This window comes from Pinus tabuliformis, chromosome 9, assembly GCF_031772625.1.
Source record: "Pinus tabuliformis cultivar Carrire ecotype Pingquan chromosome 9, CPIR1, whole genome shotgun sequence".
In the NCBI taxonomy this organism is placed as follows: Eukaryota; Viridiplantae; Streptophyta; class Pinopsida; order Pinales; family Pinaceae; genus Pinus; species Pinus tabuliformis.
Window position 1 is genome coordinate 720,518,054 of NC_142307.1, and position 17,797 is coordinate 720,535,850.

The 17,797-nt window shown below is 35.7% G+C and overlaps 1 pseudogene; it reads left to right on the top strand.

Annotated features, from left to right (window-relative positions):
• The first annotated feature begins 11,446 nt into the window (after positions 1 to 11,446).
• On the top strand, positions 11,447 to 15,737 carry LOC149150712 (metal transporter Nramp6.2-like; annotated as a pseudogene).
• The last annotated feature ends 2,060 nt before the right edge of the window (positions 15,738 to 17,797 follow it).

Sequence of the window (17,797 nt, forward strand, 5' to 3'; positions counted from 1 at the left end):
TCGCTCTAATGTCTGTGGACCTTTCTTGAGAGCCTCCACTGCCAGACACAAATATTTTGTCCTTTTTTTAATGATTTCTCACATAAGTGTTGGATCTCTTCATCCATAAGAAAGATGAGACATTATCCAAGTTCGTAGAATTCAAAGCACTGGTTGAGAGAGAAACCAACAGGAAGGTGAAGCCTCTCAGGAGCAATAATGGACGTGAGTATGTGTTGAATGAATTTAAAAATTTATGTGCGAAATAAGGCATTCAACGATATTTGACAACACCCCATAACCCACATCAGAATGGGGTGGTTGAGAGAAATATCCATAGAATTTTGGGAGCAACAAGGGTGATGCTGCATGACCAAGGCCTACCTCTACATTTGTGGTTTGAGGCATGCAATACAATAGTTTGTTTGCAGAACTGACATCCTCATCGGATTCTTGGCATGATTACATCGGAGGAGCCTTTCTCGGGAAAAAAGTCAGATGTGTCGCACTTCAAGATTTTTGGAGCCTTTTTTTATTGCCATGTCTCCAAAGACTCAAGGAATAAGCTTTTGTTGACCATAGAATTGGGTGTATTTGTGGGTCACACAGAAACTCCCCACAACTAACATGTGTACTTGCCATCACTCATAATGGTATTTGTATGAAGGGATGTAAATTTTGATGAGGAGAAACATATGTGTTGCTCTCTTGAGAGGGAGCTTTAGATCCCACCAAAAGATGATATTTTAGCTCCAAAAGAGGAACCTTAGAAGGTTGTAGAGAAGCCAGAAATTGTGTAGTAGAGAGTGGAGACATTCACTAAAGCTAAACCTCTAGAGAAGGAAGAAAAACAACTAAGGAAGTTGATAGAATTGTGTAGGATGCGAGGGGAATGTGGGATATCCTTCAAATTTGCGTAAGCAAAGGTGGTTACCTGACAGGTACACTGCCTACATGGCTCTTATGACTGAGCTTATAGAGATCGAGTCATCCTATTTTGAGGAAGAAGTAGAGAAACCTGTATGGCTTGATGCAATGGTGGAGGAATATGAATCCATTACAAAGAACTGTTTTTGGGAAAAGGTCCCAAGACTAGCATATAAATCAATAGTGGGTTTGAGATGGATCTTCAAGGTGAAGCAGCCAACAAACAGAAGCATAGGGAAGTAAAAGGCCATATTTGTGGGCAAGGGGTACTCTCAAGTTGAGTGAATTGAATATGAGGATTACTTTTCTCTTCTACAAGGTACTCATCCATTAGATCAATTCTTGGTCTCGCTACATAGATGGGGTGTAATATCCACCAGATGGGTGTAAAAACAACATTTATGAATAGGGTTATTAAGGAGGAGGTGTACATAGAGTAACAAAAAGGTTTCGAGGCATTTGATCAAGAGTCTCATGTGTGCAAACTCAAGTGAGCATTGTATGATCTCAAATAAGCACCTCATGCTTGGTACATGAAGATCGATGCTTAACTCATCGGTTTGGGCTTCACCATAAGTGAAGCAGATGTAAACCTCATCACATCTAGATAGAAAGTAAATTGCTTATTATTGTCTTATATTTTGATAATTTTATTTTAACTAGTGATGAGTCATTGATCATATCTTGCAAGGGGGACCTTGGAAGGGAATTTGAAATGAAGGACATGGGTCTCATGCAGTACTTTCTCTGGTTGGAAGTATCACAAGGTGATGGGGAATTGTTTGTCTCTCAAGTCAAGTATGAAAATGAGATACTGTAGAGATTATACATGGAGAGTTGTAAAACCATGGAAACACCTCTAACGAACAACTAAAGAAGAGAGGATGCCACTCGAGGTGAAGTGGATGCTACCATTTATTGGTAGCTAGTGGCTCCACTCATGTATCTTGTGAACACATGACCAGATATGTGCTATGCAGTCAACCAGCTAAGACAAGCTATGGATAATTCAACCAAACTATTTTGGAAGGAAACTAAGCATGTTTTAGATACCTCATAGGCACTACCCAGTTTGGACTATGGTACAGATGAGCCGAGGGAGTGAAGCTGTGCGGATTCACAGATGTAGATTGGGCACAAAGTCCATCAAACCGAAAGAGTACATCAATGGAATTTTTAGTGTTGTGTCCACAGTTGTTTCTTGGTACGATAGGAAGCAAAGATATGTTGTGCTCAGCTAGACAGAACCATAATACATGGCTGCAAGTCAAGCAACACCTGAGGTGATATGGATGAGAAAGATACGTGTTGGACTATTTCGTCAGATGATGGATCCAATTGTGATAATTAGAGTTGCATCAATCTTTATGAGAATCCTATATTTCATGATCGATCCAAGCATATAGATATCCAATATCACCATTTACAGGACTGTGTCTAAAGGCAGATGATGTTGCTACACTCCATTCTGATAAAGGAGTAAGATGTTGACATTTTGACGAAAGCTTTGCTAAGAGGGAAGTTCAAATTCAGTAAGTGCAGGATAGGGTTGGATGATAATCCATTTCTTGCAGAGATGGAGTCTTGAAAAATGCAGCAAGAAATTCTCAATTTGATTTTTCCTTGATTAAATTGAGAAAATTTGAATTTCCACATCAACAGACAACTTGTATACAGTTAACTTGTGTCACATGGCTTGTGTCACCCAGTTTACTCAGTAAATTCAAGTTGGAGGAGTTAGAGTTCAGTTAAGAATATATGATTGCTAATTTGTAGAAATCAAAGTCAGTTATCTCAAGTTGCTTTCAGTTAAACTATTTCTAATTGCTTGAGGAACTAGTGGAAGGCAAATTGTGAAGTGGGATTTCAGTCAAACTCAGTGATCATCTTGTTAACTAATCAATCAACCCAAAATGGCTAGTGCATGGAGAATTCAAGTTCCCTAGTTGTGGTGGAGATTCCGAGGTAGTGTAACATCAATTGTAGACTAGCCTTGAGTGTACATGTGTTGCATGCATTTAGATGATCAACCTTGGGAATTTCACAATCCATTTTCTAAAATTTCCTAAATAATAGGGGCGTAATTTCTCAAGGAATTACCCAAGGAAATATGGGCTCAAGTAGAGGTAGAAATTTACTAATTCTGGGTTAGAGATTCTTAGTGAGTAGAGAGATAGGTTATTCACTTGTAGGTTGTGCTCACCTGAGCAACTAAATTGTAATACATTTCTATTCATCATATTAATGCAAAAATACATTGTGGTTTTTAGCATATTTCATTCCCCAGTAAAAATTATATGTGCATGTGTGTTATTTCTTATTGCATGTGTGAAATTTTTGTTCTAAATTGTGAATTTACTTCTGAAGAGAGCTAGAGTAGGTTTGTGTCTTGTCATTTTGATTAAAACTTCATGAGTAGTTGCAAATCTACATGATAATTTCTATAATTATGGTGGAGGCAAATTACAAAATACTCGTTAGTAGAAAATATGCCTACATCAAAATATTTTGGTCAAATTTTGCGAGAAGAAGACGTTGAGGATAAAAGATTGGATTATGGAAGAATTAGTCACAAAATTCACCAGGTCAGTAATTTTGGTTGCAGATGTGGAGATAGACGGACTAAATGTAATTTTGGCTACAGGTGTGTAGGTAGACAAGTCACAGTTACTCCTTTGATTTTTGTCAATGATGTGTTACTATTTGGTAGATTGACCTCTTTTGGTCAGTCTTTAGACTACTTATGAATAAATTTAAATATCGTAGGATTTCTTCTTATCCAGATGATGCATTGGTATTGGAGATTTATCATATTTTTGGTGTTATCTGCACTGCATTGGATGCAGATTTTAGGTATCTTAGTTTTATGACCCAACCTAACTGTTATTGAATTAAGGATTGGAGCTGACTTATAGGGAAAATTCATTGTAAAGTTTTATCATGGGCACACAGGTGGCTCTCCCTAGGAGCAAAGTGGACTCTAGCTAGAGCAGTCCTTTAGAGCATCTTTGTATATTGGCTTCATATTTTCTCTCTGCCTAAAAATATTAGTAAATGTATCTTCCTGGTGTCATCTTGGCATGGGGCAATTTATGTCATAAATGATAGAGTGGGTCTGCTTGTTGTTTACTCTTTATGGAGGCGATGGATGACCAGAATTATCTATTTCTTTGATTCTCCTTATCAAAATCAATTTGGAATGGTGTATTTAATATGTTGCATTTACAAGTAGATTATAACTACTCTTCTGTGGTTGATTGTATTCAGGACTAGATTATTGAATATAAAACATTTGGACCACTTCCAATATACATTAGGGTTTCAACCCAAAGAATGCATTACTATCCCAAGCTCCTTTGTTGTGATACATCCACCTCCATCCTTGTCAAAAAATCTAAAAGCCCCCCTGAACTTAGACATAACCTTCATTCCATATTCCTTTAGTAGATATAACCCTTCTCTCATTTTCTGACCATGCCAATATACCCTCCATCCCATATTCTCTCATGAGCCCTACGTAAACCACCATTTCATTCGAGGATTGGGATTTTGATGCTTACTCTGACCATATTTTTTAGATACTTTCCACTTTTCTTGCTTATGGTTTCTTGAGTTGGCCTCCGCTAAATATGCCCTACTCCCCTTAAATTATTTTGAAGGTAGCATTTGGCTGCTAACCCCATTTTACCGAAGATCCTTGACATGTCCCTTGAAATTTTGATCCGGCCCCATGATCTATTTTATGGTGATAAGTTGAAAGCTTTATATTGCTTTTCCACATATTCATTCATGACCAAACACTATACCACTAGTTCTAATAATATTGTGGTTACTATCACCACAATAAATGTATATTGTATTTTAGAGGAGACAAGAATGGTATATTTCCCTTTGGGACACTCCAAAAATATTTTGATGCACCCTATTTCTCTAACACTCTAGTCTAGTTTATGACCTTAATTCCCATTCCATTTAAATCCATGTGGATGCAATTTATGATCTTCTAGGACAACCTAATGTCCTTGTCAACTCCCTCTCATCTTCCTTGTCATGTTTTCTAGGAATTGTGTATCCAACAAGTAATTTTGGAGATGAATGCCATCACGGTAGAAAATCATGGGGTTTTAAGTCATTTATTTAGGGTTCCCACTAGCATAGTCGCACCATATGAACCACCCAATCCCTAAATTGGGGTCTAGTGCTATTTCAATTAATTATTAGATGATCACGGTGGGCCATAATTCCAATTTAAATTTTATGACTCTTCATAGGATATTATTGGAGATAATTGAGGAGACAATTCTTTGGGTAAAGGGTTAAGGAAGGATTTTGACTTCAATATCGAATCATCAACCATATCCTCAACTTTTGTCCCATCAACCATATCCTCAACATATCAAACCAACAATCAAGAAGACAATTGAGGTGAAGCATGGACATCCTCTCTCACCCACATTGTTCAGGATATATATCAATCTATGAATGCCTCTACACTCCACCAATTGTGCATCAATAAAATTTTGGGTTTCCCACCTATCCACCAAGATGGATACATTGTCCCTGCACTGTGCCTCTAATTGCAAAATTGAAAAATTGGGATTTTCCATGTCAAAATTTTAATTCAAGACAAACCATGCATTGGAAGGCAATTAACACAATACTAAGACATAAAAATGATTAATTGACAAAATACCAAATACAATACATACATTTATTTTTATCTCACAAGGTATATAGATGCTAATTGAGCAAGTTCACATGAAGAGAGAAAGAAAATGCCATGATACATTGTTTAATTTATAATCAAGATCATTATCTATGATAAGGGAGAAGTAACATTTAGTTTCTTTCTCATATACAAAGGAAAAATTACGAAGCAATGTCAAATGCCTTCCATGAAGCAATGTTGTTGTAAGGGTTTTAGAAATCTTACATTGTAGGCAAGACCCTCACACCATACTAGATTGTGTTAACCAAAGCATCCTAGCCATGTCCAGTGATCTCAAATTTCATGAGCATGTTCAATGAGTGACCATAAATGAGGGGTGCCAGAGTAGCTACTAATCATAGTTTATAGTGGATGATTGTAATCGTACATAACATCTATGGTCCAAGTCATTTTTTTGGTGCCTAATGTTGGTAAATCACTTATTTCGTCATGGTAGCATATCTTTCCTTTCTTAAAGAAAAAATATATTGAATGTAAATTAAGTTATGTCTCATGCAAATGTTCAATATTGTTCTATAATGATTGGTTTGCATATTACAAGTATCATGTATCTATTATCACTTATTCCAATCCTACTTTAAGAAATAAAGGGAGAAGTTCAGGGCCTTTCCATAGGAACGACACCCACGAACTCCTCTCCTCGTAGCAATCTTTCAAATGTTAGCCCATAAATCAAACTCATGCCCTTGTTTCTCTAGTTTGGAAACCCTTGGATGGATCTAACAATGAACTCCTCCCAACCACTACTTTATCCATCTATTGAATGTCTTTTATTGGTATGTGTAAATGATTTTGATTGATTCTTAGAGAGGTGTGAAATCTAATTTTTCATTGACATAATGCAAACACCAAATTTAACCCGTGGTAGCCAAAATTTCATCCTTGCACTTTCTCACCCAATATTAAATACTTCACTAATTAGTCAAGGGGTAATGTCCTTAACAATATATTAAATATGAGAAGCATTCATATTAATACAAAAAACAAGAATAGTATTTAATATTAAGTTATAATGCAAGTAGCTACCAAGTTGACATATGAGACCCCCTTGTTTGTGAGACAAGGGATTTCCTCCATTCAATGCTTTAACTATTTAATTATGGAGGTGTACATACCTTAATTTCCTTTTGATCCAATCTTGTGACCTTTAAAGAGGAAACACTTTAACGGAAATCGAACAAGTAAATACAAACTTAATTTGTATATGTATCAAAGTTACTTTGAGAGTTGCATGGCATGCTTAGTTTTGTATACAAGAAAGGGAGAACTTGAAGGGTTGATCACAACAAACATATATGGTAAATTATCATTGTCATAGAACTGGTTTAACATCATGTACATTTAGTTTTGTGTCTATTAAAGGCATGTCAATTCAATGAAAAAACCAATGGTTTTCAACCTGGTCAGCTTAGTGAGTTATGTGTTAATCATCTCAGTGAACAACATATCAGGTCAATTAGCTTAGTCATTGACATGGACATTCCATTGTCACTATTAGTGACATGTTAGGTTGGATGTTTACATGTATTTTTTATTAACATTATCTGGGAGATTAACCAAATCAACATGCATGTTTGACTACAATTTGGGAGATATGTTAGATAGGTCAACCCCATAAACAACATTTATGTTCAATTGCACATGTTAGAGGCATGACGCAATGGTAGCTTGATTATTAACATGTAAATTTTGTTTATCGCTATTAAAGCTGTGTTAGGTTGGTTAACTTGATCAAATATTTGTATGTCTGGTTACAATTATTAAAGCCTCACTTGATTTCTTGATGCAGTAAATGGAGCGTAAGTCTAGTTACCATTGTCGAAGGCATGTTTTGTTGGTTAAATTATTTGAAATCATATACATTCAACTATGATTGTTAGATCCATCCAAGGCTACTAAACCCATTTAAAGTAGTGCATAACATCGATGGGGCCTTGCTTATTGCATTGTGTGTGAGTATAGTGCGTTATTTTTTTTGTAAGTCAAATATTTTTCATTAATAAAAAAGTATGTACAAGGGCGTCAAAATGCATGTGGCCTCACCCTGACTAGGTTTGTCAACCAATGCTATTACCATGGTACTGACAAAAAAAAAAATTACCCATCTGGGAGACCCACGACCTTATAGGCCATACATGCCCAAAAACAAAAAGAACTAACAGTACACCAGTTGCCATAATTAGTCATCAAAAGTGATAGAGGTAATATTATCTGGCCCCATCCCTAGAGGAGGAAGTGGGTGGTAAAGATAGTGGATGTGAGTATAGTGTGATGTTATTCCCCCACATGTGTTTAATTATGCCACGCGACATGTTCACCCTTCATTTTTTGAATTGCCTTCTTAAGGGGGTTGCTTAATGAAGATGGGGCTATGTCTAAGTCTCACGTGACTTTAGTAGAATAAATTCCATTTAGTTGTGATTTTTGAGCCAAAGGTGTCCTTTCATAACTTTTGAGACACTTCTACCACATTGCGATGTCTCAAATCAAATAATCGCCACTTGCTTGTGTTCATTGAAAAGATTTCAATCCAAAATACAAATGTATGTCAAAGCAAGTTAAATAGCCCATTTCCCACTAACCCACACCACAAACCTTCCTAAATTTATCTCCTTGCTTGTGTTTGTTTGGGTTCAACCTTACCCCCCCACCATAACTCATTTACTCCACCATTATGTACACATGCATATCTCTAAAATGAAAGCCAAACGTAGCCATTTCCATGCCTCGCAAAAGAATTTCAAAATATTGTTACATTTGCACCATAAAATATACATATTTGTAATCAAGATTTTATAAAGTAATATGTGGTACTCCTAATTACAATCTACTACTATTTTGACTACCCATACCGTACCCCTCAACCCTATGGAGATCCTTGTATTGATGTCATGACCCTCTCCATTTTGTAGATATTCTCTTAAATTGATCTTATAACACCCTCAATTAAAATCATTACTTGCACGTACATGAGAAGCCTTTTCGTAACAAAGTAGACCAACAAGGACTCAAGAGACTCTGCTCACCCCAACTCAAGTGCGAGGAAGTCCTAGCAACAAAAGGTGGGAACTTTCAAACCTTGGCAGGAACCATTCCCACTCTCTCAAATGTGACCATGTTGGTCAAAGCATGGTTGTTGTGTAGAGTTTCTTTTAAACCAAGCTAAAACTGGGATATTTGAGTAGGATATCACATAAGAAAAATAAGGACTCCGGAGTGCATATTGTGCTAAGATTTAAGAAAGAAGTGTGAGTTAAATCACGACTTTCATGCAAAAGATTCAAACTCTAAACATCTCGACAATTTGCCAAGTCGATTTATGTTTTCAAATTTAGTGTAACATCTCCTTCTGAGTTTTGTGGGAGAGCTAGAAACTCAGGTGAGTACATATGCGATTGTCGAAAACTTATCTTTCTTTCTGTGTATTGCAGTTATATTACAGATTTTCAGTGCAAATTCATTTTTCCCTTTTTCCATGTTGTATGAATATGCACCCTAGGGTCCTTGTTATTTGCTATTATATTTGAGAAATCCACGATGGATTTATCTCGTAACTCCCTTATATGGTGGTCTAAGCCATGAATTTCATGTTTTATAGTTTCAACATCCATTTATGAGAAGGTTTGTGGGAAAAAGGTTGGTTGGGTGTGTGCGACTAATGTTAAGGGTTCTATTTGGCAATCCTATTAATTTCTTTCTTAAATGCGTACCATACGCTTTGGATGTCTTAAGTTGTTCTTCATCCTTTGTATAACATGACCTGATTGGGCTCTGGATGTTGTATGAAACATGATATCGAGTATTTTGTATTCGATCTATCTTTTCGTAGCTCTCGTTCAATAAAAAGGGCGGCGACAACATTTCACCCTTTTACTCAAATCTACTCCTCCCTGCCTCACTCGAATAATAGAAAAAGCTATCAAAGCATAGTTTTATTTTTTCGTCAAATTTTAAAACCCTTACTGTTTCAAGGGTTTCAAATTTGCACTTTGGCATTCCATACAGATCCTGGGATCTATCCTCCACAGTTGAGCCAATTCGAGCAATGAGAAAGCATGGTAGGAGTTCATCAGATGACCTAGCTTCCTCCAAGGAAGAACGACCATAGAATGAAGAATCGATCCTAGACAAAGAAGAGGATGACCAAGAAGAGCTCAAAGCCATAAGTTGGTAGATGGCAGATGATGATGAAGACATGAATCCAATCAGTCAGTGAATGTGCCCAGTGTAGATGATGATCAAGATGCTTCTTCCGAAACTAATGACGAGCTAATTTTTTCAAACTCTATTTCTTTTGCACTCCCTTTATTTGTCTTTGGTGATTTTGAAAGCCCTTTTTTCTTAAAATTTTATCATTTTTTCCTATCCCCCCTTTTCTTGTCTTTTGTGCACCGTGCAAGTTCAAGACTTCCATTTTATGTGGTTTAGCGTCCTGAGAAGTGTCGGGTTCCTGTTATCTATCTCGCATTAGAAAATTCTCCACATTGAGCTACCATAGATCACTTTGATGAAACATCCAAGAGGCACTGCAGTAAGAGGAAGCTCTGAATCAATCCACTCCTAAGTACTCTGCAATGAAAATGCTCCACATCGAGCCACCCCTCAGCACTGTCATGCAAGAGTTGATAGGCAATGGGATAAGAGCACTCCGCAATGAAAATTCTCTACATCGAGCCACCCTTGAGCACTCTGAGTCAACATCCAAGAGGTGCGAGGCAGGAGGAAGCTCTGCTTCGAGCCACCCCTGAGTACTCTGCAACGTAACTACACCTCAAGTGCTTCTGGCATCCTTAGTCTACTTTTGCTACCCAGGTATGTTCAACACCCTCTTCGGATTGGGGGAATTGGGTAGGATTTAATCTTGTTTATTAGGATATACTATCTTGTTAATTAGTATTTAATTCGGTCTTGTTGGTTATATCCTTTTAATTACGATGTAATAGTATTTAGTCGGATTTCAATTTTCATGAATTTGTTTATAGCCATACACTGCAAGAGTTATATATTTAAAAAATAACTGATTTTCTTTTGGATCTTCCCATAAAGAAGATACATTCTTTTTTTTCAGATTTTGACTTCTATGGATGTTTTATAGCCATTAGGGCAAGAATTTTATGTTCAAATGGTTGTGAATTTTGTTGGGGTCATCCCATAAAGAAGGCATGTGTTGCTCAGTTGTTGCATTTTAATTTTTATGAGCTTGTTACAACCACACAAGGAAAACATTTTATGTTCAAATTGTACCCACTTTCCCTTCGGGTAACCCCATAACCAAGATTTGTGTTACTGTTTAGTACGATTACCAATTATATGAGTTTTTTATAGCAATATATGGTAGGCATTTCATATTCATATGTATGATTTAAAATTGTGCGTCTCGATACTTTAGGGTTACAGATTTCTCAGTTTGCACGTTTATTGTTATCATCGAATTGTTATAAGGTTGTTACTATGAAACACTCATAAATAGATAGGTATAATAACTTGGCTCTTGTTATGAGCATGGCGATTTCAATGTCTTCCTAGAGATGCATAAGATCCACAATGCATATATTCAAATGGTGCCCAATCTCCTTTTGGGTCATTGTTTAATGAAGAGTCATGTTCCTTTTTAGTGGGATTTCAACTTTTTGAGTTTTTGATAGCCATATGGGGCAGGTATTTTATATTCGAATATATGATTTGAAATTCTATGCATTCCCTTAAACCTTAGGGTTCCACATCTCTTAGTGTGCATATTTATTCTTCCCTTAGAATCGTTAAGAGGTTAAGAATCTCTATGGTTAAATTAAGAGGTAGAATTTGGTTATAATGGAGGGAGAGGTAGATTTTACAGCTCACTATATGTATCATTCCTTCTACAGTTTAAGCAAGGTGCTCTAAAGTTTAAACATAAGTGATTTCCTTACCTTTTAATTGTTTTTATTTGTGAAATATCACCGAAGCAGAAGCCAGGATGGAGAAAATTTTTAGGTTATATTGGACCTACAGTTCTTGTGTCCATAGCCTTCATGGATCCTAGAATGTGTATGTAGTTACTAATCTTTAACAATTTTATTTCGTATATATTTGGGTATCGATGTTGATATCGAGAATTCTGGTTGTGTCTCAGTGGTGTCTGATTTGCAGGGAGGGGCTAGGTTCAAATATGAGGTATTTAATAATAATAATAAGCTCTTGAATGAGATGATTGATTCTGATTAATTACTTTTTCGATCAGAAGAATTTAGAATTCATCCTAATATAATATTGTTTGCTCAATTTTTTGTGTTTTTTGTAGTTACTCTGGTCATTCTTGTGATGTCTATAAGTGGCTTGATTATTCAATATCTTGCATCGAATTTAGGAGTTGCAATAGGTCTGTCCCTCATCTGTTTTCTCTGCCAAACAATTATATGAATTGAGATTATGCTCACCCTTGAACCTGCTAGTCCATCAGGTAAGCATCTCGTGCAACACTATAGGGAAGAATATCCAAGAAATCTAAATTTTATCTTATGGTTCCTATCAGAAGTGGGTGTCATTGTTGCAGATATTCCTGAAGGTTAGCATTTTCAAGAATGATTTTGCAAAGTAAACTTCTTTTATTTTGATTTCTGATGCAGTAATCTTATTTTATTTTACTCCGTGCATCGAAATGAAACTGCAACTAATGCAGGATTTTAATGAGAATATTGATTTTTGTTGGAAAATGAATTCAACTGCAACTAATGCAAAGAATATTGATTTTTTTTGGAAAATGAATTCAACTGCAACTAATGCAGAGAATATTGATTTTTGTTGGAAAATGAATTCAACTGCAACTAATGTAGAGAATATTGATTTTTGTTGGAAAACGAATTCAACAATATTATTAAGAATGGTATGAAAAATAATGTACATAGTACATATAAATATGCACTATATACAATAGGTAAACCATTGATTCAATTTCCTAAGTTTAAACGATAAATAACTATCCACAAGAACCCTAACTAAATAAGGGTTAACAATTTTACCCCAATTTACTTCATTCACTTCATCCACTGTTTGTAATGTTCTTGTCTCTTCCTTTTTTTATCGCAGTACTGGGAACTACATTTTCTCTTAACATGTTGGTCGATATAGCTACATGGGATGGTGTTCTTCTAACTGGATTCATCACACTCACTCTCATTGGAGTGAAGAGATTCAGGGTGCTCCATCTGATCCTTTTGACTATACTCTATGCATCTATTTCAAGACAAAATGACAATTCATTTTTCTTATGTAACCTGGTTACTTCAAAGCCTTTTATCCTATGTTATAACTTGGGACATTGCAGATGAGAAATTTGGAGGTGATCATTGCTTTTCTTGTACTTACAATGTTTGGTTGTTTCATTGGAGAGCTGGCATATGCAAAGCCTAAAGCCAATGAGGTGTTAAAAGGAATGTTCATTCCTAATTTAAGAGGAAGTGGAGAAATTGGTATTGCCATTTCTCTTATTGGAGCTTTTCTTACATCGTAAGCCCCTATCACTTGTCCATTTCGTTAATTCAATTCAATGAATATGTTCTGTTAGCGCAAAGTAGTAATGATTCGAAAATCTAGCCAAACATCTTCCCATATCATGCATATGAGGCTTTGGGAAGTTAGTTGCATAGTAATAAATGGAGTACTTTTAAGTGCGACTTTTTTGGAGTTTCTAGTAGTTTTCTGGTCAGAATTTTGTGAAAACATTTGTGGCCAAATTTTGTTATTTGTTGTTTAAACTAGTTTTTTTACTACATATATGGGTTCAGCGTCCTCAAAAACCTCTGAATCACTTCGATTATGAATATTTCATCTGTCAAACTTATGATTTCAATGAATGTCGGCCAGAACAAACTATATAGAAAAATAAACTAGAAAACTTTCCAAAAAATTGCACTCGAAAACTACTAGGTAATAAATTTAGTACTAAGGTATTGAGTGTTTATTGATTACCTTCACAAAATATAATTGACCATGTTATCCTCCATATCTAGATACAATTTATTTCTTCCCTTTGCCTTGTTTCTCTCCGTGAAAGTACCACCAACTGTTTCTCAAGTTAATGTAAGTACTCTTCCATAGTTTAGAGAATTCTTAAAATAACTGGAATAGATTATTCATGTACTTTTCATTGTGCTTTATTTAAAAATTATATTGATTTTCAATGGGTTGTTGAAATTACAAGTTTTCATTACGAAAATTATGAAATGTAATTATTCCACTCAGAATAAGGTCTAATAGTCCCATCTACAAGAACATAATTTGTAAAAGTACACTGAAAAACATGATTCTTCAACCCAAACTGTCATAACTCCGTCTAAAACTCCTCCAGAGAATCATTCACTACATGAATAAACTACTTCCTGACAATGTCAGGTAGCCATAGACCTGTCAATGACTCATTAATCAGATCAGAAGACTATGAAATGATCTTAAAATGTTGTCTATGTTCCAGTCAGTGTGCAGGTATTTTCTCATCGAAACTGGATTTGCTATATTTATGGCATTCTTAATCAATGTCGCTGTTACCTATCTGAGCGGGGCAGTCTGTTCTTCACCAAACTTATCTACAGAGGACTCGGATAACTGTCGGAACTTGGACCTGAATACCTCATCTTTTCTATTAAAAGTAAGCGGATCCTTCCATCCCAACAAATATTTCCTCCACTTTGTCACTATGGTTTTGATTCACCTCCCTATTCTTCCAACATTTTAATCACTTAGACAACTTTACAAGCGAACTGACTTATCCATTCATCATGATTTTAATTATTTTCTCAGGCACTTGAAATGGATCCACAAAATTTGTTAGTAAATATAGATCTCATTCAAATCTTTGGCATTAGGAATTTCCTGATATTGTTAATGGTAGTGTTCCGAAAATCGTAAACCGAAAACCCTCTTTTTTCGTTCTTTAGCATGTTCTAGGTAACTGGAGCTCAAATATTTATGCCATCGCACTACTAGCATCTGGCCAGAGTGCATCGATCACAGGGACGTATGCTGGGCAGTATATCATGCAGGTGCATTAACGCATTAGTAACTCGTTTTTTTCCCTCTTGAAAATAGATGAATTTTGAATTTTGATAACCAGATTTGCATAATATTCACATGATACTGCTTTTACTGGCATTTGAGTGTGGTGCGTTGTTTTTTGTTGCAGGGTTTTCTCAATATGAAAATGAAGCCATGGCTCCGCAATCTTATCTCTCGGGCCATTGCCATCATCCCAAGCTTGTCAGTTTCTATTCTCTATGGTTCTTCTGGTGCTGCACAACTTATTATTATTTCGTCGGTATGCTCTTTGATCATCGAAATTGGCATCTCGATAACACATTTCAAATCACAAAAAATCATGATTGGGCTTAAAATTATTTCCCTGGATTCCAGTTAAAAATTTCCATGGATTTGGATTTCAGTAGTTAGATAATGTAAATGTCAAAAAAAAAAATCGTAGTTAGATAATGTTATTTTAAATATTTCTTAAAGAGTTAAAATTATAGTGCTAGATTCATATATATACAGTCAAAAACACATTTCATTCAATCCAAAAAACCTCAAACTTACCATAATTAGAAAACATTTCTCATCTAAATATTTCAGATGTTTTATATTTAAAGGCTAATGCTATGTGTATTCCTTCCGTGCAGATCATTTTATCATTTCAACTGCCATTTACATTAATTCCACTGTTGAAGTTTACGAGCAGTGAGATAAAGATGGGTCCTCACAAGAATTCAATCGGAGTAAGTTTCTACTACCAGATTAGAGAAGAAAACCTTTTTCTCCTGGTGCTAGAAATGTAGGATAATGACGATTGATCGTATTATTGTTACCTAAATTGAAAAAATTTTCTTGAATTATATGGCGATTTTTTGAATTGCATTTTACTAAATGGAAAATATTCTTTACCGTGTCGCAGATTATGGTTCTTTCCTGGTCGTTGGGATGGTGTATCATGGGCATCAACACCTACTACTTGACTACAGAATTTGGAAAATGGTTGGTCCATAGTAGTCTGCCTAAGGTAGTTTCTATATTTATTGGACTAATTGTATTTCCACTCATGGCTCTATATGTAGTGGTGCTTTTTTATTTGGCTTTCTGACGAGAAAATAAAGTCACTTATATGGCTCAACTAGGATCCTCGATTTGATCTGAAATTACAGTGAGTATTAACCGAACCAAGTCACAAAAAAATTGATATAGAATCACAGAAGTGATTTGCAATTGGAGTATGATTCGATTAGTTGTAGAGAATTGATTTGGAATTTCAGGGAAGTCATGTAAAAATAGTGCAAGTATTAGCAGATCTGAAATTTAGTGTGTTTTCCTCTTCATGTCTCTGAGTTGGTTTCATATTGTGACAATTTCCATGCAGCACTAAAACTTCTTTAACATTGCTTGGCCTCCATTACTATGAAGAAGAAAATTCCTAACATGGTACTGAAAACAGAAACACAGACGCATTTAACCATACATGGGTACAAAGCTTTTACTTGGAAAACAATCTTGGGCTAATCATATAGGCTTGCAATTTCAAAAATATCATGGGACAGTACTAGCTTTTGTTTATGCATTCATTTTTCTTATTTCAAAATTATAGTAGGAATACCCCTAAGGTAAGGGTATCCCTTTAGATCCTTCCATAACTTATCTCGCCTTACAGTTCCAGAATGTTCTTGGCCTTTTCCACGACATAAGTGGTTTTAACCATTAAAATCCACACTTATACGCCAAGTGTGCCAATGATAAAAAATGTACAGACAGTCATTTACAAAGATTCTTATAGATCAGATGCCTTTGCTAATTTGGGTGTTCTAGGGTTTTGGTCCTAAAAATCAGTAGTAGTTTTTTTCCCTTTTTCTCGAAAAAGAGATTTTAGTTTTTCATTCCATTTCTGTTTTTTGTTTCCTCAAGAAGATTTTTTGTCGATAAAAACTAATTTTCGATGACTGCTTTCCTCATTGAACATTTAGCCTTTTTGAAAAATTTGAAATAGCTAAATATTTCTCTGAAAATATATTCATTTGAGCTCAGGCTTTGCATCTAAGAGGATTTTCCTTCTTCAATTTTTATTTTCTCAACAACCTACAAATCTTCCACTGAGTACAATATTGAACCAGATTTATCCTCGTCCTTTCGGTGGAAATGAATTCAGATTTTCTACATTAAATAATACAAAGGCAGGAATAGCTGCAAGTTCATTCTAGAATAGATGAGAGGAAATTCACTTCAGCTTAGACAAGAACATGCAGGGTGAGTGTTCTTCTTCCAAATTGATAAGAGGAGTAACTTCCGCAAAGTTAAAGTTGAGTGTTTCTGCAGGATGCTCTGCAAACTGTTTTGAAGATACGTGTTGAAGCAGTGCAGTACTCTAAAGCATTAGCAGATCTTACAACGATGTATATAAACAAGAGCATATACTAAAAATTAAAACGAATGTCACAACCAAAACAAAAAATACAAGCTCACTACAACCAATATACAGCAGGGTAGTTATTCTTTGCAGAAAAACACTAACCTACAAATATTAACCAACGTTCAATGGATGGTTCAAGAGATACTGAGATTGCTATGGGTGCATATCAACCACAATATACATGGTCTAAAAAACGAGACCATCCACATGGCCAGGTGATTGGCTTAAGATTTTGTACCATGTTTATATCATGCTTTAGTATTTTTTATTTTTGTTTTCTCTGCAACAACTGCTTTTTGAGGCACTCCCTCCCTCCCAACCTAAATACATACTGAAGCATCCCCTTCTCTTTTATATTCTTGAAAGAGCTATGCAAATTTTGGCCCGAGTCAGTGCAGAATTCTTGGCATGTGTCACTTTGGGGATGCCCAACCATGCATACACTGAGAATCGAACTTGGGTTAGTTGGGGTAGACACACATCAAGTTTTTTCTAGACCGCAACTCAACCTACATAAAGTGAAGCACACTTACTAGAGGTCATGCTCATTGTTACTGAAATTGATGTTGCATGAAGATGGAAGCTAAACTTAGATGGGAAGTGGTGAACATATCCAGTTTAGTTGCAATTTTATTTAGAGATTATAGATCCAAATCAGCTCATGTCTTTCTTTGTTTCGATCTTTTAGTTGAGTGAATTTTCCATGCAACCTCCTCCTGCCATAACATCATAATGCACTTGTTAGT